Below are 21,605 nucleotides of genomic sequence, written 5' to 3' on the forward strand. Positions count from 1 at the left end.
AATTGTCTAAGACCATCATTAGTGGAGGAACGGTGAAACATTTCTTAAAAAATTAAAAAAATATATTTTTATTACATATATATATATTTTTTTAATAGGTATATCATTGATCATTTGGCACCTGTCTAATTTAGATTTAGAAACAGTTTTCAAATTTCTTTCACAAACAACAATTTTCCTTTTTTTTTATATTCTATCTCTTTTTTTTAATTTTTTAATTAAAAGCAATTACATGAGCAATTCTCGATAGGACTGCCCTAAGAGAGTTTGGTTCACTCACTCAACACCTAAATACTGTTTTATCACTTAGACCATCTTTATTGAAACTTCTTAACAATATTTCTTAGGTTTAATATAATTAAAAATAAATCATAAATGGCAATATTACAAAGAATAACCTCTTAACTAAGAAATCTTAAGAAATGTCGACATGCTCAAAAATAGTTGGGTGTAATTTTTAATATATAAGGGAAAAAATTGTATTCATTTTTTTTTTCTCTCGCGACGGAGATTACAAAGTTGAAAATGATTTTTGTCAATGATCTGTTGGAAGTGGAGATGATTGATTCGATTTTTGATAACCTTCGTCTGTTCTTGGCCATTAGCTCAGCCTCTCCACTGATGGCGGATTGCAACGGCAACTCTCGGTGAGGAAACCGACAACTTGGTTGGATGAAATCGGAGACCACCAAATCGGAGGCTTTCCTTCACCAATTCGGAGATGTTCAATCACCAATCTCTTTCCCATGGTATGTTTGTCTTTAGTTTTGTATCAATTTGTGTTTAGTAATTAGTGTTCTTTGATTTTGTAAAAATTTAAGTCTTCTTCTTCGACTTGAAATCGTAATTTTTGGATCACACTTGAAATTGATTCAGGGTTGGATATTGATGCACTTAAGTTACTGGATGTGGGTTCCCATCATCTGCTCCATGGCAACATTTGAAGGTCTGATAGACAAGTAATGTTTTGCTGGTCTTCTTTTTGTCTTTCTGATATGAAATTCATTTTTTTGAAGGATCATTTGCGGAGAGCTTGTGTTGTGTGCTTTGCTGAGGTAACTCGATATTTCAATCTTCTGGAAAGTGTTGGGGTGAGATTTGTTTCTCCACCTTTTTTTTTTAATTTCTGTAAATCTCTCTTGTTATGTATGCTTAGTAACAAGTGTCTAATTTTAGGATTTAACAAAAAGAGCCAAGAATCAGTGATATGCTCAAATTAAATCCTAGAGCTACTCTCTCAAATTAAGAGATCAATGCAGTACTTAGGGGTCGAATTCCACAGAAACTCTAGATCAAACACAATGGATTATTGAGTTTTCTAATTATGCTAAACAGATTAATTTAAATAAAGAAAAGTAATGCAAAATATTTAAATAAAAACTGTTGTAAATTCAATGAATCAAAAAGCTAGGCCTAGAGAATTTCTCAGGAAATCACAAATTATTAAATCAAGAAATAAATAGGATTCAAACAATTAAGAACAGATCTAGAACTCTAAACACTTCTGTAAAATAAACCAGTTCTCACTGCAAATATTATCTAAATTTAAAACCTGAAAATCCAAATCTCTTTGTAAAATTCAAGGTAATAAATCAGCTTTAAAAATAAGTTTAGATTGTTCACAAAATTATTAAATCAAATCTCTTTGTAAGAAATAATTTTGCTCATCAAAAGGTTTTATCAAGAAAATCAATTATATTCTCATATCCATTTATTTTCCTAAGTTATTAATTCTAGGTGATCAATCAAGAATTAATATGAAAAACAACCTAAGATGAAGATCTAGAAATATATTGAATCCTAAATAAACAGATGAAACAATTTATAAAATCCCTGTGAAAAACCCTAAACCTAACAAGCAAACTACTCAGACATATTCAATGAAGAACAAGACATAATTCTGAATAATAAGCAATTGAAATTAAAAGAGTAAAGAGGGAGTTTATGAATTCTTCTCCACAAAGCAGATCAGATCTCTCTCTCCCAAAAGCTCTCAAAATCTCACAGGGTTGCTGAAAATAATACTTGCTAGAAAATAACTTTCGGGTTTGTAAAACCTAAAAATACTATTTATATGTCCTAAAACACGTTAGGGACTTGTGTTGCAAATATGGAAAACTTTGGGTAAATTTGTGAAACTTCCAAAACTTGGTCTTCTTGCGGCTAAACATGGTGTTGATCGATGCTAAGGCAGTGTCGATCGACACTCCCTCTCTGTTCTGACTCCAAGGTCGTTTCTTTGGGATTAATGCTCCAAAATGATCCAAATTGCTTCATCCGTGCCAAAATCCTAGATAACCTGTAAAGACTCAAAAACAACCTAGAAACACACATCAAAAAACTCTAAAAGGCTCTTTTTATCATGGTTAAAAACCACAAAAACCATGATATATCAACTCCCCCAGACTTAGCCTTTGCTTGCCCTCAAGCAAAATATAAGCTTAGACATGTGAAAGAGGTTTGAAAACAGGGAACTCACTCAATTGCATGATGATTCTTATTCACACTCTTCATTTACCTGACTCAAGAACTTACTTCTTATACTTAACCATGATAAGCATCAACATTCCTTACTCAAATCCCACAATCCTTTGGAATCTCTGAAATCTCCATTGTCATCTCATTACATAAATTAAAGCAAGTACATGTGAGTTCTTACCTTGGTGTATCGATCAGTGGCATATGGACTCTTTTCAGGCCAAGACATTCTTCTTACATCTCCTTTCCTCTCCCTTTTCTCACTTCCAAAGAGTTAATTTCTCCCAAATTGTTTTTTTTTTTAAATCAAAGGTGTAAGCGAATACCGGGGTCATGAGTAATTTACCTACCCCTCGCTTCCAAGCTTTGTGTGGTCATTTGACTCAAGAGTAGAATAATAAGGTCACAGATAATTTACCCACCTCTCTAAACTGATCAAAATCATCTCATCTTTTGTTCCCTTTTTTTTTTATCTTTCTCTCTTTTTTTTTTAAGCACTGAAGGGAAGAGAGAGGGGAGACATACTTTGAAAAATTGCAGTCTTGTATGTCCAGAAGAAGAAGTCTAGTCCACTGATTTCCAACCCCAAAGTAAGAGATTAAGTCCGGTTAAAATCCTGATAAAAGTTGAGACAACGTTAGTTTAATCAGATATCCATTGAATAAGGGCTTTCAGGATTGTTGATAAGGCTCATAGTCTTTCTAAGCTTCAGTTCTGAGATCAAGCATAAACAAATAATCATTAGAGTGTTAGCCAAATAAGAGAAATCATTAGTCAAGATCATAATTCCCAAAGACAAAAAGAAAAATTTTGAAAAATTTGACTCAAACATTATGGTTTTGACTGACAGAACTGAAACTCAAAAACTAAAATGTAGTTAGTAACTAACCTCCCCCATACTTAAACAACACTGTCCCTAGTGTTATCAAGCCTAAGATTGGTAAAAGAAAAATAAAATAAATATAAATGAAAATCAAAAAAAAAGAAAAACCTACCAGTGGATTGCCTCCCACTAAGCGCTTGTTTTCAGTCATTAGCTTGACTTTGCTGGAGCTCAGGCATCTGGTGAACCAGAACGTGGCATTGAATGCTTCCAAGAGAATGACCTCTTCATCCAAGGTGGTGTATAAGCTTTAGGTGCATGAGGTCTGCCAAGGATGTGAGGAACAGGACAAGGGCGGGATTTAGGGATGGGTTTGCTTCTCTTATGTCCTGCAAAATCATCAACAGAAGAAACAAGCGCTCTACGATAATCTCGTGGCTTGGTTTACTACAGAACAGTTTTTGTATCTTTGAAGGTCTTGTTGATGATAGGAGGGGGTTTAGGTAAAGAAGATGCATACCTTGGCCTTACCTGAGGACTTTGGATAGTGGAGTGGGGACTCTTCTGTTTGGGAACAAGTTTCTGACTTGGAGCATCAACTTTGGACAAGTTTTGTCTCGGTCGTGGAGGGGTGTCAACCGACACAGAGGAGGTGTCGATCGACACTGAGCCTGATGCTCGAGTAGCAGCAACTTTCTCAACAGAAAAAGTCTGTCCATCAATAGTAGGAGCCCTCCTCAGCTTATCCATCTCAAAATTCATACTCAAACCATCCATATTCAGTGTTATGTGTCCCTTCTGCACATCTATGATGGCACCAGCTGTAGCCAAGAAAGATCTTCCTAAGATGAGAGGATCTTTAGGCTCTGTATCATACTTCAGCACCACAAAGTCAGTGGGAATCATGAAGTTTCCAACCTTAATTGGAATATCCTCTAAAACACTTTCAAGAATTCTTCGGGATCGATCAGCTAGGATTAGAGAAATCTGAGTTGGCTTGAATTCTGTCATTCCAAGTCTCACAGCAACAGAATGTGGCATCAAGTTGATGCTAGAGCAAAGATCACAAAGTGACTGAGAAAACCTTCCTACTGAGATTGAGCAATCAAGTACAAAGCTTCCATGATCTGGTAACTTCTTAGCAGTCTTACACTGAATTGCTGCACTCATTTTCTCAGAGACAACCACTTCCTGCTTCCTCTCTTTCCTCCTTTGAACAGGCTGGTTCAAAAAAATTGCACTAACATCCTTAGTTAGCAAAGCTCCTTCCTCAGGGCTCAAACCATTGGATACCATTCTCTTAACATAGCGCTTGAGTGGTGGTGAAATTTTTACTGCATCAATCAAAGGCATCTCAATCATCATCTTATCCATCATTGCTTTGCATCTAGCTTCTTCCATCTCCTGCTTAGACTTTCGTGGCTTAGGAAAAGGAATCTTAGGTTTGTACACCCTCTCAGCACCTGGAATCGGAGATTTTGCAGCTTCTGGTTCAGTCTGAGATGAGTGTCGACCGACACCCAGTTGGTGTCGATCGACACCATCATCTGGAGTCAACGGATTTGTCGATTTCCCACCCTGTTCTGCAGAAGCAATTTCATCAACTTCTTCATCTCTCACTGATATAGCATTGCAAGCATGTTTGGGGTTTGACTCAGTTCTTCCAGGAAGAAAAACCTTTTGTCGTTTGACAGACCCAGCAGTCTGAATAACTTGATTCTCTAGCTTCTTGACATGAATGTTTAATGCATCTATCTTCCCATTCAGCTCAGTGTAGACATTGTCAATCTTTCCATTGAATGGCACTGTCAACTGCTCCTGACCCTGCAACAGTTGCTCTAGCATAGCTTCCATTTGAAACGACCTGACCCGTTTTTTTTTTAATAATAAATAATAAATACAATATAATAATAAACTACAACTAGTGGTCCCATACCCACTAGCCACCTAACCACAATCACAACCAACAGCGGAAATAACAAACCAATATTCAATAAATATCCAATAATAACCAATATTATAACATAATCAATATCCAAATACCAAACAACAAGAATCATAGAACCAACAACCTAGCAATGTTTCTAATGACTCAACTCTAGCAACCTATCAATGCCAGACAACAACCAATCGAGTCCCTAGAACATCCTCCTCTTCATTGCCTTGATTCCACGATCACACTTTGCCTTTACCTGCACCACAAACACAAATTGCAATGCATGAGTATTTAATAAACACTCAGTAAGGCAATCCTCCCATCTACTGGGCTATACACACAAGCGATAGAGTCATCTCTAACCATCAAACAACAATCAACAAACAACAAATAACAAACCAAGACTTTGCATTGACCGACACCAACATGCATCGACCGACACCACATGGGGATGCATCAACCGACACTCGCACTGCATCGACCGACGCATGCTCGACATAACACGAAAACCCTGGGGTTTTACGCGCCGTCCTCGCACTTGCGACCAACACAAGATATGCATCGACCGATGCAATGCCGAGCATCGTGTTTTCCCAAAACTTCTTGCCGGATCTTCGTTCCTACAACCACAAAAATCGATCCCAAGCCACAAGAAAGCTTCCTAACGTCCCAAATAATGTTCTAACAAGTCTAACAACACATAACAAGCAAATTAGAGAGTTCTCTAGCTTAGATAAGCCATGGTCCTACACTTACTTTTGCCAAGACAAAACTGAACCTCAAACAAGCAAAACAACGCTCCTAGGAAGCTCCTACAATGATCCCAGCTACAGATCTCTACAGGAACAGCCTCAAATCTCCAGAAAACACCAAGAACAACAATAACGCACTTTCTCTCTTTTGTTTCTCTCAAAAACGGCCAAAGTCGACTAATGAGACAAAAGAATTGATTAAGGGTTTTTCCTTCTCCCTTTGCCACAAAATGCAGCGTTTAACTCAAGTCAAAACGCAGAAAACTGAACATGCATCGACCGATGCACCATCTGCATCGACTGATGCACCATCTGCATCGACTGATGCAATCCCCAAACCGGGATTTTGGTTCACGGATGTTACACCATTCTACTCTCAGAAGAATTCTTAGGAGGAGGAGACTGATAGGATGAGTTCCCATAGGTTCTGGTATAACCGGTATTCTGTTGTTGCTACTGATACTCTGGCTTGGAAGTGTTGTCTGAAGAGTTCCCACTGTAAGGCTTGTTGCCTTGCGGAATACCGAATCTCTGACCTTGATTCCCAGCTCCATACACATAGTTGACATTATCCTCTGTATTCTCCTGCTCTGGCTCAAATGTCTCAACTTCAGCAGAAAAATGAACAGATTTCTTACCCACAAGGAGATTATGCCTGAATCCAGCTTAGCATTAACAGAAGCTAACTGGCTTGAATCAAATCCTCCATGTAATCTCTTTCTTTCAGCATCTGCTCTCTTAGTACTATTGCTAGCAGCTAAGTTCTCAATCAAACCTTCAGCATCTTCTGGAAATCTTGTCTTGAAATTCCCATGACTTGCAGCATCTAAAGCCAACAGATACTCCCAGTCACATCCTCTGAAGAAGATACTTAGCAATTGAACCCTTTAGAAACCATGGTGTGGACAGTCTCTTTGATAAGCTTTGAATCTCACCCAAGCTGCCTTGAAAGCTTCATCTGGTCTTTGCTTGAAAGAAGACAGCTTGACTCTCAACTCATCTGACATTGCATCATCATAGAAGTAGTTGAAGAAGGCCACCTTGACATCACGCCAATTTGTCAATGATCCAGCTTGCAACTGCTTCAACCACTGAGATGCCTCTCCTGCAAGTGAGTAAGGGAAGAGTTTGCAGAAGATGTAGTCCTCAGTCACTCCATTAGCCTTGATACTAGTCATAAGATCTTCAAAGTGCTCAATGTGATCCAAAGGCTTCTCATTGGGCAGGTTAGAGATAGGTCTCTGCCCAACTAGTTGAAAGTAAGCAGGTTTCAACTCAAAATCATTCCTCTGAAATGGAGGAGGAACAATAGCAGACCGGTTCTCATACGCAAGATCAGCCCGGTTGTAGTCAGCAATGGTCTTGATCAAGTCTCGGTTATTCTCCTGTCTTCGAACCGGGTTTTGGACGTGGTTTGCAGCTCCACATCCGTCTGCAGGAAGGGGTGTCGATCGATGCAGCCTGCTCATTGACAACAACAGCTTCAGCAATAATATTTCCTTCTGCATCAAGCTTTTGGCCCTGCTCATTGCGCAAGTGGCCCTCTTGATCCCTCAAAGCACCATCTGCATCACGCATCAGAATGATTGTGTTAACCATCTTCAAGGATTTGGCTGCTTTTCGGTTCTCAGCCCAAGTTTTCCCAACTCTTGGTTTGAAAGCTTCAGAACTGGACCAGTCTTATTATTTCTAATGTTAGGCCTATGAGGCATGCACCTGAAACACACAAGAGAAAAGAAAACAAAAGCGTGTAAGTTTCAAATAAAAAGAAAAATTTAGACAAAATCAAAAACTCAAATCTAATGGTAGATCAAAGAGTCCCCGGCAATGGCGCCAAAATTTGATATGCTCAAATTAAACCTTAGAGCTACTCTCTCAAATTAAGAGATCAATGCAGTACTTAGGGGTCGAATTTCACAGAGACTCTAGATCAAACACAATGGATTATAGAGTTTTCTAATTATGCTAAACATATTAATTTAAATAAAGAAAAGCAATGCAAAATATTTAAATAAAAGATGTTGTAAATTTAATGGATCAAAAAGCTAGGCCTAGGGAATTTCTCAGGAAATCACAATTTATTAAATCAAGAAATAAATAGGATTCAAACAATTAAGAACAGATCTAGAACTCTAAACACTTCTGTAAAATAAATCAGTTCTCACTCCAAATATTATCTAAATTTAAAACCTGAAAATCCAAATCTCTTTGTAAAATTCAAGGTAATAAATCAGCTTTAAAAATAAGTTTAGATTGTTCACAAAATTATTAAATCAAATCTCTTTGTAAGAAATAATTTTGCTCATCAAAAGGTTTTATCAAGAAAATCAATTATATTCTCATATCCATTTATTTTCCTAAGTTATTAATTCTAGGAGATCAATCAAGAATTAATATGAAAAACAACCTAAGATGAAGATCTAAAAATATATTGAATCCTAAATAAACAGATGAAACAATTTATAAAATCCCTGTGAAAAACCCTAAACCTAACAAGCAAACTACTCAGACATATTCAATGAAGAACAAGACATAATTTTGAATAATAAGCAATTGAAATTAAAAGAGTAAAGAGGGAGTTTATGAATTCTTCTCCACAAAGCAGATCAGATCTCTCTCTCCCAAAAGCTCTCAAAGTCTCACAGGGTTGCTAAAAATAAACACTACATCAAATATGGGTATTGATAGCATACGATTAACGCTATGATATGGTTATTATAGCGTTTTCATGAACGCTATTAAATGAGACGCTATAATAGGCGGGCTATATACGATAGCGTTTCTGGACTTGTGCTATCGTAGGGTATCCTGTAATAGCGTATACCAAGTGCTATATTATAATTTCTAATAATGTATATATAGTTCTATATTTAAGTATATAATAGTACTTTATGTCTGCTATATGTACGGTAAACGTAGCTATCTGTTGTTGCTATGATTTAATTTTTAGTAGCTCTATGTTAATACCATTTGATTAGTTATCTTAGCATCGGTGTTGAGCTATTTGTATCTGAGTTGTAGCTTTTATTATGTGCTACTAAGTTGTATACAATGACTTCATCTGCCTGCTATTACGTTTGGTTTCTGATTACTATTAACCGTTTTTTATACAGCATATTCAAATGAAGTTACAATTTAAAAGTAACCTGTGATAAAGCTGAAATTGTATTCTAGAATAGAAAATATCAAACATTGTTATGATACAAAATGAGCGTACGATCCAATTCCATAAATCCCAAACAAAGAACACAAGTCTCATGCATTTGCCAGAACAACGAAAGTAGAAAATCATACGGTTCTTAGTCGACATCAAATGATGACAACTTTTTCTTCAGGCCATGCTATAGTGGTACCAATAGCATCCTCCATACACTCAACAGCAGAATTAGGCCTCCAAACCTTCGCATCAAGCACCTTGACTACATCAATCCACACACGAACTGCATTATGACCCAACAGAACAAAATGCACTAACTGCTCTGGGTTGTTTGAAGACCAGCGTCCTTCTGCAACAACCCTATTCTGACCGGTAATGTCCAGCAGTCTGCACTTCTGATCCTCCTTGACAATCCTTTTCGGAAAAGTGTGCTGCATAGTATAAATAATATGCAAGGTTTACCAAAGGCATCAGTGCTAACATATTTAATAAGTAAGAAAACGTTGAAATTTACCTGCTGAGATGAACTTGAAGGAGATTGTGTAAGTGGTTTTGAACTCTTCACAGGAGCTGCTGGAGTGAGTCCTTGTGACTGCATGCGAGGAGATGTTGTAGCTGGTGCCTCTGTACTTAAATCTTCAATTAAAACTCTGTTGAATGGCCATGCTACAAACGACTTCAAAGAGTCATGAAGATTTGAGAGTTCTTCTGTTGGCCGCCAAAGAAATGTCTCAGGTTCATTAACCGCATCGACAAAAACTTTAATGGCATTTGGTCCAAGAGGAAGGCCATTCACCAAAGCTTTGGGATCACGAGTCTGCCAACGGCCTTCAGCAACATGTTTATCATCATTTGATAGCCAATGTAGAAGTTTGCACTTGTTCATGGAAGTTATATTTGGGCTCTGTTAAACAAAATTATTCCAATATAGAAAATATTACTAGATTTAAGAACACTAAAACGTAGAGATCAAATCCTAAGTACAATCAATCAGATTAAGAAAACATTACCTTAGGCAGAATGTCTTCTGGTCCTAACTCCTGCTCAATAGCCTCAACACAATCCTGAGGCCACACAATAGTTTCTCCTACAACTTGACCAATACTAAACATATTTGCCGCAGGTCTCCAAAGAAATGCATCTTCTTGAAAAGCCGTCTCAACCAACACCTTCACTAATTAGGGCCCAATGGTACATTGTTGACGAAGTCCATGTGATCAAAAGACAGAATACAACCCTCGGCTACTTTAAATTTAGAGCCAGACCAATCATATAGAATGCACTTAGGCTGCGGTATTTGGTTTACACTCTACAAATGTAAATAATAGTTAGAATCTGTTAACCATTCAGTGAACAACCTCAGCAAATCTCATTATATATTAACACTTACTCTTGGCGCTGAATGTTCACCAACTTCCGAAAATTGACGCTGGAAAATGAGAAGGAATGTAATTAGTTACCATTTTCTTAGACCATTAATCCAATGATATGAATTTCCAGACTTACAGGACTATTCAGTTTCGCAAGAGCATCTTGTAATTCATTGACCTGCTGCTGCAACTGAATATGGGTCTGTTGCATTTGAGTCACATACTTGCTTTTCATCTGGAAACAAGCAAGTTTGGACATACTCATTCCTCTACCCATTGCCCTCAGGCGTCCAGGATTGTCAGGTCCCAATATCTGAGCAAGAGTGTCTTCTTTTGGGTTTGATGATGATGATGATGGAGCATCAGACAGAACAAACTCATTTGCCATTTCCTATTAAATGTCGGACTTATGTTTATAGAGGTAAATTATAATGAAAAACATAGAAGAGAGGATCACAAAATAAACGACTTACAATCTTTGCAGCAGCATCCGTGTTCACTGCTGTCCCATCCTTTTTAGTTTGTGACTTGACCCACACATTCAGTCTAGTCATTTCATCTGTGCTCTCTTTTCTCTGCGTAACTATAACACACATTCAGTGATATTAAGAAACCATTGTCAGAACTGGTGGACAAAATATATTGATAATCACTGACTGACACTTACTAAATCTTCGGCCAATCTAACCATTCCTTTACGGCTACATGTGTGAGGAATCTGCTTACGTCTTCTTTCCTTGTATGAATCACTAAAAGCCTATATAAAAGAATTAGCACACTCTATGTTGAAGATTAATTAAGTACAAGTTAGTACCTTAAACTCTTGACTAGTCTTCTCTTTGACAAACTTCCTCCACTCTAACGTAAGAACATTGTCTGGTCGCAGCTTCATTCTTTCTACGTTGTTCGGAGCTTTCCTAATCTGATTAACCAAACGTGACTTAGAGGCCCTCCATAGACATCCCATTTGCTTTAAAACAGCCGCTTTCTCATATTCTCCATCTAGTTCAAACCGTATCTACAATAAAGTAAAAAAAAAAAAGATAAGATAAGAGTACTTAGAGCAAATTATTTGTGATTGTGACTTGTAATTAAAATACCTGAACAGATTTCCATAGAATTGTCTTCAGCTCCTCACCAATTTTCCTCCAGTCATCTATCACAACAAGAACATGTTCTCTTACCAAGGGACCTAAGTAGGAAGACAACTTAATTGATCCTTCTCCACACGGTTCTCCAAATTCAGTGAATTGTACTCTTATTCGTGTATTAGGATCCCTGGCAATATCTTTCATCTTTGTTGGTCCTCTGTGTTTTTTAGTCTGGGGCGGAACTGAAGATGTAGCATCCTCAGAAACAGCAGCTGACTCTTTATCGGCTCCTTGTTCTATAGCGTCCTTAGCAGCTTCACCAACCATATGGCTATCTATCACAGTCTGATCCGGTAGTGGTTCATCAACCTGTGTGTCTTAAGGCTGCGTGTCCTGTGGAAATATGGTGCCAACGAATTCAGGTTCTTCTTCTTGTACGTTGGTCTTCCTTTTCCTTCCACCCTTCTTTCCCTTACCCATCTGCTATGTCTGTAAAACTAAGACGGAAACTCAAATATAGACTCAAAGACAAACCAAGTATCCAAAAACAAAAATACAACAGTCATGCAAAACCAATCAAATATAGACTCAAATGAACGCGATCACACAAAAATTCCTTCACAATCAGCTCTGGCATTTTGAGCCTCATATGTTACGTCTCCCTCAGCAACCTCACATAAATCTGAACCCTTACAAGCTAAATCTTTATCAGACCATTTAGCAGCTTCGTATAAACCCAGAATCTCAGCATTCCACACTCTATCATGACCTTCTACTAAACCAACAGAATCTCCATGGTGAAACCAATCAGTACGTCTCTTGTAAGCCTCATCCATTCCATTTATAACTAAATGAGACACAACCTCGTTGCATGTATGGCGCTCTAAATTGCGGCATCCGGTGCACGGACAAATTATCTTTCCATTAACTGCTAATTTCGCACTAACAGCTTCAACAAAACATCGAGCACCACTCTCATATGCAGAATCAACCCTAGAGTTCATGTAAAGAAAAGTACAAGACAAAGACATAACTATCACAACACTAGTCGAAATGCATAAACAAAACACTGTTAACAATTATAATTACCTGCATAAATGCACCCATGCCTTGTCCAACATTTTTCTTAAAAATCCTAGTTTCCCTTGACACAGTTCAAACGGTAGAGGATACAAGCAACAATGACCACAAGTTAAACATATTTTCGACAATCAATCACAGAGACACATCTATTAACAAGAAATCGATACAAAAGGCCAAGAAATCGAAAGATGTGTCTAACCTCTATAGTGTTTGTATTCTTCCCCGATATCTGAGAACCCACACCTATTAAGAAAACACACACTTGTAATTACAACAACCAACGAAACACACTGCTGTGTATAGCTACTATAAACTCACTTTCAACTCACCTGAAAATCAGATCTGAGAATAAGTTTCGGCGGAGATGGCGAGAGATCTAAAGGACGAAATCGATTGAGATGGCGAGAGATCTAGAGGATGAAATCGACGGAGATGGCGAGAGATGGAGATGTAAAGATTTTATTATTGAGACCGCCAAAATGTTATTTTTTCACAAGTGTTGGCGGAATCAGGTGTTTTTAGTTCCCGCTTATTGATTTTTAGGCATAGCATTAGTGCAATGCTATAAGTCTATTTGACAAACTCTCATTTCACTTTTAATAGCAGTTACAGAAATTGTGCTATTATAATCTGCTATCAATACCCATATTTGTTGTAGTGAAAACTTGCTAGAAAATAACTTTCGGGTTTGTAAAACCTAAAAATACTATTTATATATCCTAAAACACGTCAGGGACTTGTGTTGCAAATATGGAAAACTTTGGGTAAATTTGTGAAACTTCCAAAACTTGGTCTTCTTGCGGCTAAACATGGTGTCGATCGATGCTAAGGTAGTGTCGATCGACACTCCCTCTCTGTTCTGACTCCAAGTTCGTTTCTTCGGGATTAATGCTCCAAAATGATCCAAATTGCTCCATCCGTGACAAAATCTTAGATAACCTGTAAAGACTCAAAAATAACCTAGAAACACACATCAAAAGACTCTAAAAGACTCCTTATATCATGGTTTAAAACCACAAAAACATGATATATCAATCAGTAAACGTGAAAAAGTTTTGCCCGCAGCTTGGAAGGAGCTACAAATGAGTTTTTCTTTTAAGTTGTTCTTTGATTCAGCCTTGATACTTAACTGTATGGTTTTAATATAGTTCTGTATATGTTTTGCAGGTCAAAGAGTTGTATTGAATAATGAAGAAGAATACTCAAGTCTGCTTTATCTCAGAGAGATGGATTGAAGAGTGAAGAAGAAGACTTAAGCATACTGCTTAAGTTAATGATTGAGGAAGAGGGTACTAAGATATTCTAGGTTTTTATTCATCCTTGTCTCTCTGTTTGATTTAACGATTCTTTTTTTGGATCTCACTCTCTCTCTCTCTTTAATGTAGGTCTTCTTTTGGAATTACTCCTGAACAACAAGCTTTGTCAAAGGATGGATCACAACTAGCAGCAATATGAAGTGGGTAAGTTTTCAGCCATGAGCTTAGACTTGCTTATTATATGTGTCGAGTTATTTGGTATTTTTACTGTATGTGTTGCTGTAATGTGGGCAGAGATATCTGTATTTAAAACTATTAAAGTTTATGGAAGAATAAAAGACTCAACATCTGATAGTTGGATCTTAAAAGTTTACAGCCATTTGGACAGATGATTGAACGTTCCTGTGAGCTGGCTGAGGTTGACGAAGCTTGTGAATTGGTTCTACTCTAATGAGTTTCCAAACCTTCCATCAGATGAACACCGAGGCAATACTGGATGAGTTTCAAGCTTTATGAATGGTGGTTTGATTGCACTCATGTGTTCTCTGACACCAACAGGGTGGTTAAATCACCAAAAGCAAAAGCTAAAGAGGGCTTTGACGGTTTTGAGATAGTCTGTGAGGATCTTTTGGTTTTGTATGATGTCCTTGCATTATCGACCAAGTATGTAAAGGATATGCGATGCTATAGTTCAATTAATTCTAGAGTGTTTGGATGAGATTTGTTTCTCCACTTTAATAAAAAATTTAAATTTCTATAATATTTTTCAAAAATAAGAACTTCATCAAGAGATTTACCATTAGAGAGGATAATTTTATTTCACCTACAAAAAGTTCTTAGTTTTAAAAAGTACACCATTTATTCTTACAAAAATATAAGAGCCCCAAAATACAAACCTCCCAATAAAGATGCTCTTAGATTGCTTTTTATAACATGCTTTCAACGGGAGATAGATTAGTAAAATGGAATGTTGGAGCAAATGGAGATTGTGTTCTCTGTCAGGCACACGAGGAGACAAGAAGCCACCTTTTCTTCTCTTGCCCATATTCATCCCATGCCATATTTGGTGATCTCTGGCCCGCGGACTTCTCGACCTCCAGTTCACTACGAGTTGGGGAAATATTAGTCCCTAGGCTTCTCGATTCATCCACTCCTCAGCTCCATCTGTTTGTGTTGCGGTAAATTAAATCATATTAATTTTAAATATAATTAATATTATGGATAATTGGATAAATGGTTACATGTTAGATATTTTGGGTATCCATTATGTTCTTAATTCGATATCAGTTCGATTCCAATTCTTTCGGTTCTCAAGTTTAGTATCAATTTAATTATTTAGGCAATTTAAGTTTTTATTTTATTTTTGTAATTAATCAAATATATATATATATATATATATATATATATATATATATTTTTGTCAACAGCAAGTACTAGATCAGCTCAAAAGAAGCCAATGAGAGGGAAAATTGTCTACAAAAGTAACACTAAGCAGTTCGACGCAAACTTTTTGTGTCAAAAAATCTGCCTTGACATTTACAGTCCGAGGAACAAGCGAAAGAGAAAAAGAATCAAATTCTTCCATATCACTTTTAATATCGGACAGATAAACTAAAAAAGCCGGCCACTCAGAAGGAAAATACATCATTTTCACCAAGTCAGAGCAATCCGTAAGAAAGGCAATGTCGTTGAAATCTGCTCCAATCATGCATCGCATAGCCCATTACTAAAGCTTCGGCAGTTTTAGTTTGATTCAATTCCTTTTCCTCTTTCAGTTCAGTATTTTGGTTAGGATGTTTTTGCCCAAGACTATCTATATATAAGTAACTAGGTAGTAACCCGTACTACTGCACGGACCAATATTCATCCCATGCCATATTTGGTGATCTCTGGCCCGCGGACTTCTCGACCTCCAGTTCACTACGAGTTGGGAAAATATTAGTCCCCAGGCTTCTCGATTCATCCACTCCTCAGCTCCATCTGTTTGTGTTGCGGTAAATTAAATCATATTAATTTTAAATATAATTAATATTATGGATAATTGGATAAATAGTTACATGTTAGATATTTTGAGTATCCATTATGTTCTTAATTCGATATCAGTTCGATTTCAATTCTTTCGGTTCTCAAGTTTAGTATCTATTTAATTATTTCGGCAATTTAAGTTTTTATTTTATTTTTGTAATTAATCAAATATATATATATATATATATTTTTTTTTTTTGTCAACAACAAGTACTAGATCAGCTCAAAAGAAGCCAATGAGAGGGAAAATTGTCTACAAAAGTAACACTAAGTAATTCGACCCAAACTTTTCATGTCAAAAAATCTGCTTTGACATTTACAGTCCGAGGAACAAGCGAAAGAGAAATCAAATTCTTCCATATCACTTTTAATATCGGACAGATAAACTAAACAAGCCGGCCACTCAGAAGGAAAATACATCATTTTCACCAAGTCAGAGCAATCCGTAAGAAAGGCAATGTCGTTGAAATCTGCTCCAATCATGCATCGCATAGCCCATTACTAAAGCTTCGACAGTTTTAGTTTGATTCAATTCCTTTTCCTCTTTCTGTTCAGTATTTTGGTTAGGATGTTTTTGCCCAAGACTATCTATATATAAGTAACTAGGTAGTAACCCGTGCTACTGCACGGGCCAATATGTTTGTATTAGTTATTTTCATATTATTTCGCCGTTTTCTTCACACCAAATTAGTATGTATTTATTTTTGACATTTGATTTCAGTGAGCACGGTATTGACTCTGACATAGATTACCTTCCATTCTTATATCATTACCGCTGGCCTCTATCCTATCATCCCGAGTATCTAATACCTTTGGTACTGTAACCTCGTACTTTTGTTTCTATAAATGTGTATATATTATTATAATTTCTTCAAACTATAAATATTGTCCAGTTAGTTTTTTTAATGTTTATAACGAATATAATGGCTGTACTAAGTTATTCAACTTGTCTAATATTATATATATATATATAATATATACATGGTTAAATAATTGGAAATAATATAGTAGTAGAATTTGAAATATAATAAATATGTGAAATAAATTAAATAAACGAAACTCAATATGTCTATATGGGATAAAACGAATTTGGTGGAGTACATAAATAATAAGATTTTAGAAATTTATTTGATGGGTGAAAATGTAAAAGAAAACCTCCTAAAGAAAAATCTATGATCAAATAATTTAAACGACGAACAAAGCTATTAATTTTGAAAGAATAGAAACAGAGTAAAAACAGAGTCTTACGAAGGTATGCATGAAGAATGGATCAAATGTTTTGGAAAACCTCTTTGAAGACGACATTCTTGTTTTCTTTTGAGGTTTTCCTTTTGGGTCAGTAATGAGAATTTTCAATCCTGATTTACTGCTTACACGGGACATCACTACATATATCTGACCATGAGAGAAAACAGGTCTAGGCAAGTATAAACCAACATCTGAGAGAGACTGACCTTGATTTTTGTTGATAGTCATTGCAAAAGCAACGTTTATCGGAAATTGTCTACGTCTCATTTTGAAAGGCAAACGGGTATATGATGGTATATATTAATATCATTCTTGGTAAAAGAATAATTTTACCAACTCTCGTACCCGTGATTATTCTTGCTTGTATCACATGATCAGTCATTTGTGTAAAATGTAGTCTTGTTCCATTCATTAGACCTCCATGAGCATCAATATTGCGTAACAACATTACTGGACAACCAATTTTCAAACGAAGAGCATGGTTTGGTACTCCTAAAATCCTAACTGAGTTTAGGAAATCTGGGCTATATGCAGGATTGTCTTTATTCCTTTTATCTGCAGGATCAATACTATCTGAACTTAAGTAAACCCTTTCCTCACCTGTTAAACAATGAACGATTGAAACAAAACTATGAATAATTTAAATAAAAAAAATCCAGAAACGTGATATAGTATATAGTATATAGAGAATATTTTGAGTAAAATGTTACTAACAGAGCCGGCCAAGGGTACAAGCAAGCCAAGCTGGTGCTTGCGGCCGCCAAAATTATATGTATTTAATCGGCCTACTTTTCATGAAAGAGTCATTAGTTCTACTGGAAACCTACTTCTAATAGATGGACCAGGTCACGGTTTTGAATCACACATGGTTCATTTTTTACATTTTTCCTTTAAAAAAAAAAATTAGCCAATTTTTTTTTCTTTTTGTCTTTTAGCCACCAAAATCTCAGTGCCGGCTCTGGTTACTAACCTTCTAATATGGATATCATGTGGTCATTTATAGTGTTGACATCATCATTCGTAGGACACAAAATAGCTCTGCTTTGAAAAAAACTGGCATCCTTGGCAGTATGCGAATTACCATATACTGCATTAATGATCGATTCAATTGGAGAGTTTACTTCTGTGATAAGCAATTCTTCTGGGATGTCAATATCAACAACTCCATCATTTGGCTCATTCAGTCTTCCTTCTCCAACATCAAGAATCCATTTCGAGAACTCTTCAATCTCCCTGGCTTCATTTAGAGTTATGTTTTGCAGCAACCTCATATTTCTTGTTAGTCTTAAAACTTTACAATGATTCCAAAGGTAAGATGAGTTGAGCGATGAGTTAACTATTTGTTCTCGACCAACACTAACAATAACATGAAGTATCTGACGAAAATCACCACCAAAAATAATGACCTTACCCCCCCCCCCCCCCCAAAGGTTTATCTTCTGGATCACGCATTTTTCAAACTTCTATCCAAAGTCTCAAAGTAGTATTTACTCATCATTGGAGCTTCATCCCAAATTATCAACTTCGCTTCTTGGACTAATTCACCTAGATCAGAAGACCTTGACATTCTGCACATAGACGTTTCATGAACTTCAAGAGGAATGCCAAACCTTGAATGAGCTGTTCTGCCACCTTCTAACAAAAGAGAGGCTATACCGCTAGATGCAGTATTCAACATTATCTCTCCCCTGATCCTTACAGCTGCAGATAAAACTTTCCAAAGGAATGTTTTACCAGTTCCACCAAAACCATATAAGAAAAATACTCCACCTTTATATTTGAAAACAGAGTCTATGATCTCATCATATAACTTCTTCTGCTCTTCCGTAAGCATATTTAACCACTCCAGATGCTTCTTTTTTAAATCAGTTTGATTGATAAATTTCTGTTCATCAGCTATTAACTGGTTTAAAACAGGAATATTCTCATTCTGTAGCTGGGGCAGAGTTTTAAAAGACTCAAGTGAAGAACCATTTTTTTCAACTGTTTGTTTATCTCTTGTAGATAAAATATTTTCCTTTCTTCATCACTCAATGTAAGCTCTGTAAAATAAGATTTGTTAATTTATATACTATATCTAACATCATTAAAAAAATGTATCTTAATAAGATAGTAAATGTAATGAACCTGGTCGCTTTAATTCTTCTCTTTTCCGCCTTAATATGTCCTTAAATAACATCTCCCAAGTTTCTTCCCATACAATATGAGAAGTACTTAAAACGGCTGAGAGAAGCATCATGACATCATCTAACAACCCAAGAGCGTAACATGCTTCACGATAAGTTTTGTGTACGACACCATTCACAGTTTTAATGTGATCAAAACTGGTAGGACCTCTGATGGAATTGAGAAGTATCCTCAAATGATATGCATCATCTATGGTCAGAGGCACGTAGTTAATTCTCCCTATAGCAAATGTTCTTGTTTTTCTCCTGGAAAAATATTTCTCCTTCCCATCCCAAATAAACTTGCTTGGTATTTCTTCATATAATAACTTTCTAGCTTCTTCATCAGGCTTATTAAGTTCAAATAAAGCAATAAACTGAGATTCATCAAGAGAGTCACGATCCATGATATTCTGTGCAGACTCACCTTCTCGGTAATAAATAGGTTGTTTGCCTTCCTCATGGAAAGTGAGTGGCACAACAGCGGTTTGCCTATAATGTATTGGGTAAGCTAAAATCCTCCACATAGCTTCACATGCAGATACATATCTGAAAAAGGGAGAAAAAAGCTGATTTAGAATGAATATTATAAACAAAAATTGAAATTTTAAACAACAATTTATTTACCTGCCATCAAAGTAATCTTGTATTTCGTCTTTCGATGATGGAGTATTTTCATTTTGGAGATTATTGTGACCTTCTTCAGTTACTTTTTTATGAGGTTCAACAATGACACCAACTAGATCATTACCTTTGTGAACATACTTAAATAAGTACTTCACTGAACCTGTTTGGTTGCACCACTCCACATTAATATGAGCATGATATTTAAGCGACAAAGTCCGATTGTAAGGGACAACATATCGGTTATCACATTTGAAACTATTCTTCTCGATAAAACGCCCATCCTTTCTTCTTCTATAAACCGGGTAACCTTCCTTGTCAATGCTGGTGATATTAACATTCTGTTTTGGGTAACATTTTGAACAGCTACCTTCTTCCATGCAAGGAGATGATGGGTTAGCACTACCACATGGACCATGAATCATACATTCTGATATTATATTGTAGAATTCTGGATCTTTTTCCTTGTCTGGAATTTCAGCACAAATCAACTTGTCAATTTCGTCTGCAGTAGGGAACTTGCATTTGGGATCCATCCATATGATAATATGAGCATGCGGAAGACCTCTCTTTTGAAACTCTACTGTGTACATAGCTGCACAATAATATAAATACTATATATATATATATATAATGTTATAATAGAAAGAGAAATTGTTTTATCAAAAAATGAAGAAGGTAAATAATTTAAACCTGAAACTGTTTTCCCAAAAATATGTTTTCTTGTGATGTCATCCATTAGATTCTCAAGCTTGATCTTGAATATTTTGCAAATGGTGTCTGGCCTATCTTGAGCCTTTAGCTTCCTCCCATTGACAAATCTTACTATTTCAGGCCATTTAGGATTGCATGTGAATGTAATAAAGAGGTCTGGAAACCCAAACTTCTTACATGTAGCCATTGCATCAAGGTAGCTCCGTCTCATATACCTTGGTCCCCCAGTAAAAGAAGCGGGTAGAATGAAAGAGTCTCCTTGATTGCTTAGGTTGTCGTCTCCAACTTCTGCTGCTTTCCTCAAATCTTCCTTGTATGTCCTTCGAAGTTTCTTTTGTTTTTTTTTTAAATACCTGAGCCTATTTGTTTCGATCATTGTATAAGCATCAACAATAAACTGCTGTAGTAATCGCTTTGATCTTAGAATGGTGTGCTTCTCATTTTTCCTTTCTTGAAGCCTATACGCAAACCACTGTCTCATACTTACATCCTTCTGACTCTTTTTTTTGAATCCTTATTCTTTGTCTGTTTCTTTGATTTTCTGCCTCTTGTTATCTTTGTCTTCTTAATACCAAGTCTGTAGCCATCTTCTCCTCTTGGAAGCAGCAAAGGATTGTAAGGCTAGATATGCGACATGACATTCATGAATTCTTAGTAATTTCCGCTTCTTCTTTGAAGAACAATATCTCGTTTATCCATATTCGCATCAATATCTCCTGGAATCAGTGCAACAACTTCAGAGACCGTAGGGATGTTGTATTCCCTACCATCAGTCTTGCAACTTGAGATAATCCTCATATGGAGGTTTGTTTCTTCTTTTTCCATATCAAACCTATCTCTAACCATTCAAAAAGCTTGTACATGAGGATTAATATAGACTATT

The 21,605-nt window shown here is 36.3% G+C and overlaps 1 long non-coding RNA gene and 3 pseudogenes across 12 annotated transcripts; 2 read left to right on the forward strand and 2 right to left on the reverse strand.

Annotated features, from left to right (window-relative positions):
* Positions 1-112: 112 nt before the first annotated feature.
* On the forward strand, positions 113-14,706 carry LOC104771508 (uncharacterized). Of its 12 annotated transcripts, none has more exons than XR_764847.3 (6): positions 113-749; positions 877-946; positions 1,017-1,055; positions 13,858-13,979; positions 14,076-14,150; positions 14,335-14,706. It is a non-coding gene; the product is annotated as an uncharacterized LOC104771508 (long non-coding RNA). The 12 variants fall into 12 exon arrangements; XR_015593723.1 differs by having other exon boundaries at positions 249-749; positions 1,017-1,091; positions 13,858-13,996; positions 14,316-14,706; XR_015593722.1 differs by having other exon boundaries at positions 249-749; positions 1,017-1,091; positions 13,858-13,996; positions 14,323-14,706.
* On the forward strand, positions 6,881-6,981 carry LOC147919537 (small nucleolar RNA R71; annotated as a pseudogene).
* On the reverse strand, positions 9,299-11,811 carry LOC147919538 (uncharacterized; annotated as a pseudogene).
* Positions 14,707-16,688: 1,982 nt separating the features above from the next.
* On the reverse strand, positions 16,689-21,568 carry LOC104772765 (uncharacterized; annotated as a pseudogene).
* Positions 21,569-21,605: the final 37 nt, after the last annotated feature.

The sequence above is a fragment of the Camelina sativa genome, chromosome 20 (genome assembly GCF_030686135.1).
Source record: "Camelina sativa cultivar CO46 ecotype springtype chromosome 20, ASM3068613v1".
NCBI classification, from domain to species: domain Eukaryota; kingdom Viridiplantae; phylum Streptophyta; class Magnoliopsida; order Brassicales; family Brassicaceae; genus Camelina; species Camelina sativa.